The sequence below is a fragment of the Rutidosis leptorrhynchoides genome, chromosome 11 (assembly GCF_046630445.1).
Source record: "Rutidosis leptorrhynchoides isolate AG116_Rl617_1_P2 chromosome 11, CSIRO_AGI_Rlap_v1, whole genome shotgun sequence".
Classification (NCBI taxonomy): domain Eukaryota; kingdom Viridiplantae; phylum Streptophyta; class Magnoliopsida; order Asterales; family Asteraceae; genus Rutidosis; species Rutidosis leptorrhynchoides.
Genome location: NC_092343.1, coordinates 61,758,379 through 61,764,647, shown reverse-complemented (window position 1 = coordinate 61,764,647; position 6,269 = coordinate 61,758,379).

Here is a 6,269-nt window from a genome sequence, read left to right as displayed (position 1 = left end):
AGTAATTGCGTGACCTTGGCTAGTGCGTTTAGCTCTCATTCGGTCTTCCATACTTAAAGGTTCCAGATTCTCCATAATTGCATTTGTTGAATCGGAATCACTAGAGGATTCTGATTTAATGGTTCGTTCCTCAACAATCTCTGTTTGAATGATTGATGGTTCTGGAAGAAAATTTAATGGTTCAGGATCTACGAATCGTCCCTGAATATTCTCCGGATTCTCAATTGTGAGGTCGGGTTCAAAAAATGGATTATCGGAAATTTGAACTGGAGTACTTGGTCGACTGGATGACGATTCTAAAGAAAAATCAACGGCAGTAATATTTGCTAAATGTCTTGATCTAGTTACAGGTGGTGAACGTACAAAAGGTGGTGAACGTCTTGCTCGGTGCATTCACTGAATATCCTATTAGTTTTTAAAAGGAAAGAAAAATTATAATAAGTTATCCAATCAATAGACTTTTCAGATTTTGCCCACGTTTCGAATAATCAAAAGATGCAGCAGAGGGACAGGATTCGTTTGGTCTCAATATAATTGAGGACTGTTTGACTCCAATAACCCGGTTCACGTACAAATCCAACTATTACTACGAACCAGAAAATTTTGATGTCTATCAATTTAACCACTTAAAATAAATTTTCGTTATTTTAAGAAATTTAGATAAGAAGTAGAATAAAAATCTATGTCCTAAAAACTAGAATAGCGAGAAATAAGAAAGAAAAAGAGCGTGTCGAAAAAGGTCGAAAAAGAAAAATGGTTGAAAAATAAAAGGTGACGGAAAAATAAAAGAAACTTATAAAACTTAAAAACACTTGACTAACCTAACCTTATTACCACAACTAACTTAAAATTATAATCGCAAATTGAGATTACTAATTGGAATGATAATTGATACATAGGTAAAAGGTGTCTAAAAATATTAAAGCTTACAAGAAAAACTATATCCCAAATGGCAATAACTTAAAAAGAAACTAAAACTTAAAAGGCGTCGCAAAATTCTAAAGTACCTAAATTTTAGTCTAAAGAAAAAGTACCTAAGGGATTTTACGGCAAAGCCTAAAAATCTAGAACTAAAAAAAATAACTATGGCAAAAACTAAGTTTAAAACTAAAAACTAGCGAAAAATACAAATATTACGCTAAAACAATTAAAAAGGGACAAAATATAAAAATATACAAAAAGTTGTAAAAATTACAATTTTTATAAAAATATTATTTTTATATATAATAAAACTAATTATAATTAATTAAAACTAAATTATATTAATAATAAACTAATTAGGGTTTAAATAATAATAATAATTAATTACACCGTATTAAATGCAGATTAGGATTTTGGTCTGGCCTGTCAGGGCGGCTCCGCGAGTTGCGGTGCCCGAAGCAGCAAACTCCGCGAGTCGCGGGGTTCCAAAATTCAAATGACAGGTTGTTTAAAATTCGACGCGTTTTTTTTTTCTGTTTTATATTTTCTGTTTAAATCAAAATATTTATATAATAAAAACTTATATTTAAAAACTAAAATAAAAATAGAACTACTTTATAATTTTAAAAATATCTTAAATATAGATTTATATATATATTAATTTTTTTTTCAGTTTTTTTTTATGTTCTAAATAAACACAAAATATTTAAATAAAACTTATATTTTTATAAAATAAAAATAAAGAAACTTTATAAAACTTAAATATTTAACAAACTCTTAAAAATATTTATATTTTTGTTTTCTTTTTATATTTTCAAATAATTAAAAACGTATTTTTTTACAAAAACGTATTTTTATAAAAGTAAACTAAAAATAAAAATCTTTTTTTTTTTTTATATATTAGCGTTGCGCTTCCGGCTTTTAAGCGAATCCCCGGCAGCGGCGCCAAAAATACTTGATAGTTAAAGCTAAGGGGTATAAAATACTATTAATTTTTAGCAGGAAATACTATTAAATACGATACAATTTTACACAAGATATTTATTTATTTAGAGAATGGATATACTTAAACCTTGCTACAACACTTATAGGCAGTGTACCTAATCGTACAGTAGTGTAGTTTTTAGTAAGTCCGGTTCGTTCCACAGGAAAAATCTTTAAACAAAGCTTAACGCTATATTAGTTTACTTTTATAAAAATACAAATATATATATAAGTAATATTATTGTTATAAAGGGGGGTTTTTACCGTTTAATGACCGGTTTGTCGATTTTAAAACTTTAGTCGCAGTTAAAACCAAATGTAAAATAATAAATAAATACAAGACTTAATTTAAAGCGTAAAGTAAATAACGATAATGAAATTGCGAATAATAAAAGTGCGATAAAATAAACTTGCGATAATTAAAAAGTACGATAATTAAAAGTGCAATTAAATACAATAACAATAAAAATGCGATAATTAGAAGTGCAATTAAATATAAAATAAAGGAAATTAAATATGAAATAAAAGAATTATGCTTATTTAAACTTCTGTAATCACGATGTTTGACGTGTTGATTTTAGTTTTATGCCCATGGGTTAATTGTCCTTTGTCCTGGATTATTTAATATGTCCATACGGATTTTGTCCATAATAGTCCATCAGTCATAAATATAAAGAGCGAAAGCCTTCGTCAAATTATTCTTATTCCCGAAGTCAAATATTCCAACTAATTGGGGATTCGAATTGTAACAAGGTTTTAATACTTTGTTTAATGAATACACCAGGTTATCGACTGCGTGTAAACCAAGGTTTTACTACTTTGTTAACAATTATACCAATTATCCTTGAATGTAATTCACCCCTGTTTCAACAAGTCTATTAACTATTAATCCAGTTCCGTATCCGGTAAAATGAATAATTATTGGTATTTATAGATATCCCGCCCACCGTACCCAGTCAAGCGTATGTGGTTATATATAAATACGTCGAATTATAAGTTTGTATATTAAATTAACAAGGTATTGTTTAGTTAATATAAAACCCATTAATAACCCATAGTCTAATTTCCACAAGTGTCGTTCTTTTATCCAAACCCCAATTATGGTACAAAGCCCAATTACCCAATTTTAGTAATCAGCCCAACATCATGATTACTTCGGATTTAAATAAGCATAATAATAACTTAGCTACGAGACATTAAATTAAAAAGGTTGAACATAACTTACAATGATTAAAAATAGCGTAGCGTTACATGGACATAATTTCGACTTACACCCTTACAACATTTGCTAACATACCCTTATTATTAGGATTAAAATTAAAATTAAAATTAAAATTAAAATTATAAATATAAATATTACGTATATAGATAGAGAGATTGATGGATATTGGATGAAAAATTGATCAGAATTCGTTGGGCTTTATAGGGAGTTTCAGTTTTTGGGGCTCCGCGACTCGCGGCCATTCCTTCTTCAAACTCCGCGAGTCGCGGAGTTTGTAATTACATCTCACTCCATTTTGGCTCTTTGTTTACCGACGGTTTATTATATAAATATAATATATATATATAATTTATATAATTAATTATATATTATATTATATTTATATACATAGTTAACTTGTAATTTTTAGTCCGTTGCGTCGAGCGTTGAGAGTTGACTCTGGTCCCGGTTCCGGATTTTCGAACGTCCTTGCGTACAATTTAATATCTTGTACTTTGCGTTTTGAATCTTGTACTCTTGTAATTTCGAGACGTTTCTTATCAATAATTGGAACCTCTTTGATTGTCTTTTGTACTTTTGAGCTTTTTGGTCGTTTGCGTCTTCAATTCGTCGAATCAGTCTTTTGTCTTCACCTTTTATTATTTAAACGAATATCACTTGTAAATAGAACAATTGCAACTAAAAGCTTGTCTTTCTTGAGGAATAATGCTATGAAATATATGTTCGTTTTTAGCATTATCAGCAGCTGCAAACTTAAGTTCAGGTGAGGGCTTTTTTTAGGATTCGGTGGTCTAGGTGGCGGTTACTTCACGGAAGCAGTAGCTTCCCGTTATTGATTGTTTTGTAATTTTCGCGTATTGTTGTTGTATCACTGCTGTAATAGGGTTATTTCAGTCAACAGATGGCTGTCAATGTAACACATATGTAACGCTCTAGATCATCGTATTTATCTTTTTATTTTTTTTTATAATATTATGTTATTTTGCCAAAAAAAAAGGAGTAAAAGATTTCAGAAATAACATTGATGTTGACAATCTTATCATGTCAAATATCATTTGTTTTGTATTATTTAGTCGAAAATTACGTGGATAATTCATGTGAATAGTTTTAATGAATTCTGTTAACCTTCGTTAAGGTGAGGGATGAAATTGAAATTTTAAAATGCTTTTAAGGATTAAAAATACAGAAAATAAAACACAGAGATGTAACAGACAAAAAGTGTAAAATAGAAATGAGTAATTTTGTCATTAATCAAATTCAAAATATATTTATATTTATTATATTTAAATTTATAGTAGTATATCTATTCACTAACTAATTGACTAACCGTCACTTCGTCACAACTCACAATCGCACCAAATTTCCGCGAAGATCTGGTTTGGGTAAAAATTAGCGTCAAAATTAAGCTACGATCCCAAATTGATTCATGAAACTCATCACAATCATTTTCATTCCAGATTACCATCGCCATGCCATTCGATCTTCACGGCACGAAATACAATTCAACAGAAAGGTATAACACTTAATCACTTATAAATCATCCAATACTTACAGTCCGATCTCTGTATGTATTAACGTATCACATCTATATTTACATATACCTAATTTATATCTGAATTTCGCAAAATATTACGAAATTACGCAAGCAAAATTGTAGATCTTCTCAATTTGAGTTACTAATTTGTCATCTGAATGTTATCAGATCTTTCCTAAGTGTTTATTACGCAGAATTGTTATAATTAGGTTTAAATCAAGTAGATTACGTTCTATTTTACGTCAATTTAATTAATATTGTGTGTAGTTGCTGCTTTAAAAAAATAATAATAATAAAAAAAAAAAATTAATACAGATGTTTTGTTGTTTGTTCACTGCACGAAAGACAAAAGGTATATCACTTATAAATCATCCAATACTTACAGTCCGATCTGTGTGTGTATGAATGTATCACAGCTATATTTACATATCCAATTTATATCTGCATTTCGCACAACTTTACGATAAAACGCAAGCATAAGTGTAGGTTTTCTCAATTTGAGTAACTAATCTATCATTTGAATGCAACTGCGGCAGGAGATGAATGTTGGAAGCTTCGACGAGCCCAACACACCCACTATAGAGGATCTAGACTATACAAGACTCACTACACCAACACTTTGGCGTTGTTTAGCCTTTAATTTTATAAATCCTTAGTGCACAATGTACTTAGGCGACAGTGTCGACCATATATCTTTAGGCGGTATAACCGACCATGTATTACTTAGGCGGCAGAGCCGACCATATAATAAGAACAACAAAAGTGCACTAAGAACTTAAACACAAACTAAGGCTTGATCGGGAAACTTAACAAAAACACTTATATTAAATTACAATTACAATATTACTTACAAGCTTTATCTTCTCTACTTTCGCTAACTCACACTCTTCTTCTCTTCTTCACAACTCACTTCTTATTTCACTATCACAACTTCACACAACACAAATGAAATCTCCTCCCATATTTATACTACTCCATGGAACATTCTAGAACCTAGATATTTCCATGGATATATAAATATCTAGATATTTCTACAACCTACAAATATCTAGATTTTTCTTTTACATTTCAATTTCTAGATTTTTCTCTCATATTCTAATATCTAGATATTTTCTTATACATATTAATATCTAGATATTTTACCCATATACATTTACTAATTCCATATTATTCTAAATTTGCATTGTATTTTAACAATGAACACCGTGGGTGGCTAAGTCACCTGGGTGATCCTGTGCTGATGTTAAAAAAAAATCTAACATTTGAATGTTATCATAGCTTTCCTAAGTGTTTATTACGCAGAATTATTGTATTTAGGTTTAAAGCAAGTAGAATACATTCTATTTTTTACGTCAATTTAATTAATATTAATATAATATTAATATTGTGTGTAGTTGATGTTTAGAAGTGCTTTGTAGTTGGATAGCTGTAGTTAATACAGATGTTTTGTTGTTTGTTCAGTAAGGTTTGTATGGACAGTGAATGTACTAGTTGCATTTGGGTGTATTTGTAAGCTTTATGCTTTTAGGTTCCAGTTAAATCGGTTGCCTTTGGTACTATTTTTTTATAAAAAAATCAATTAGGCGTGTGTTTAGTATGTTAGGTAAG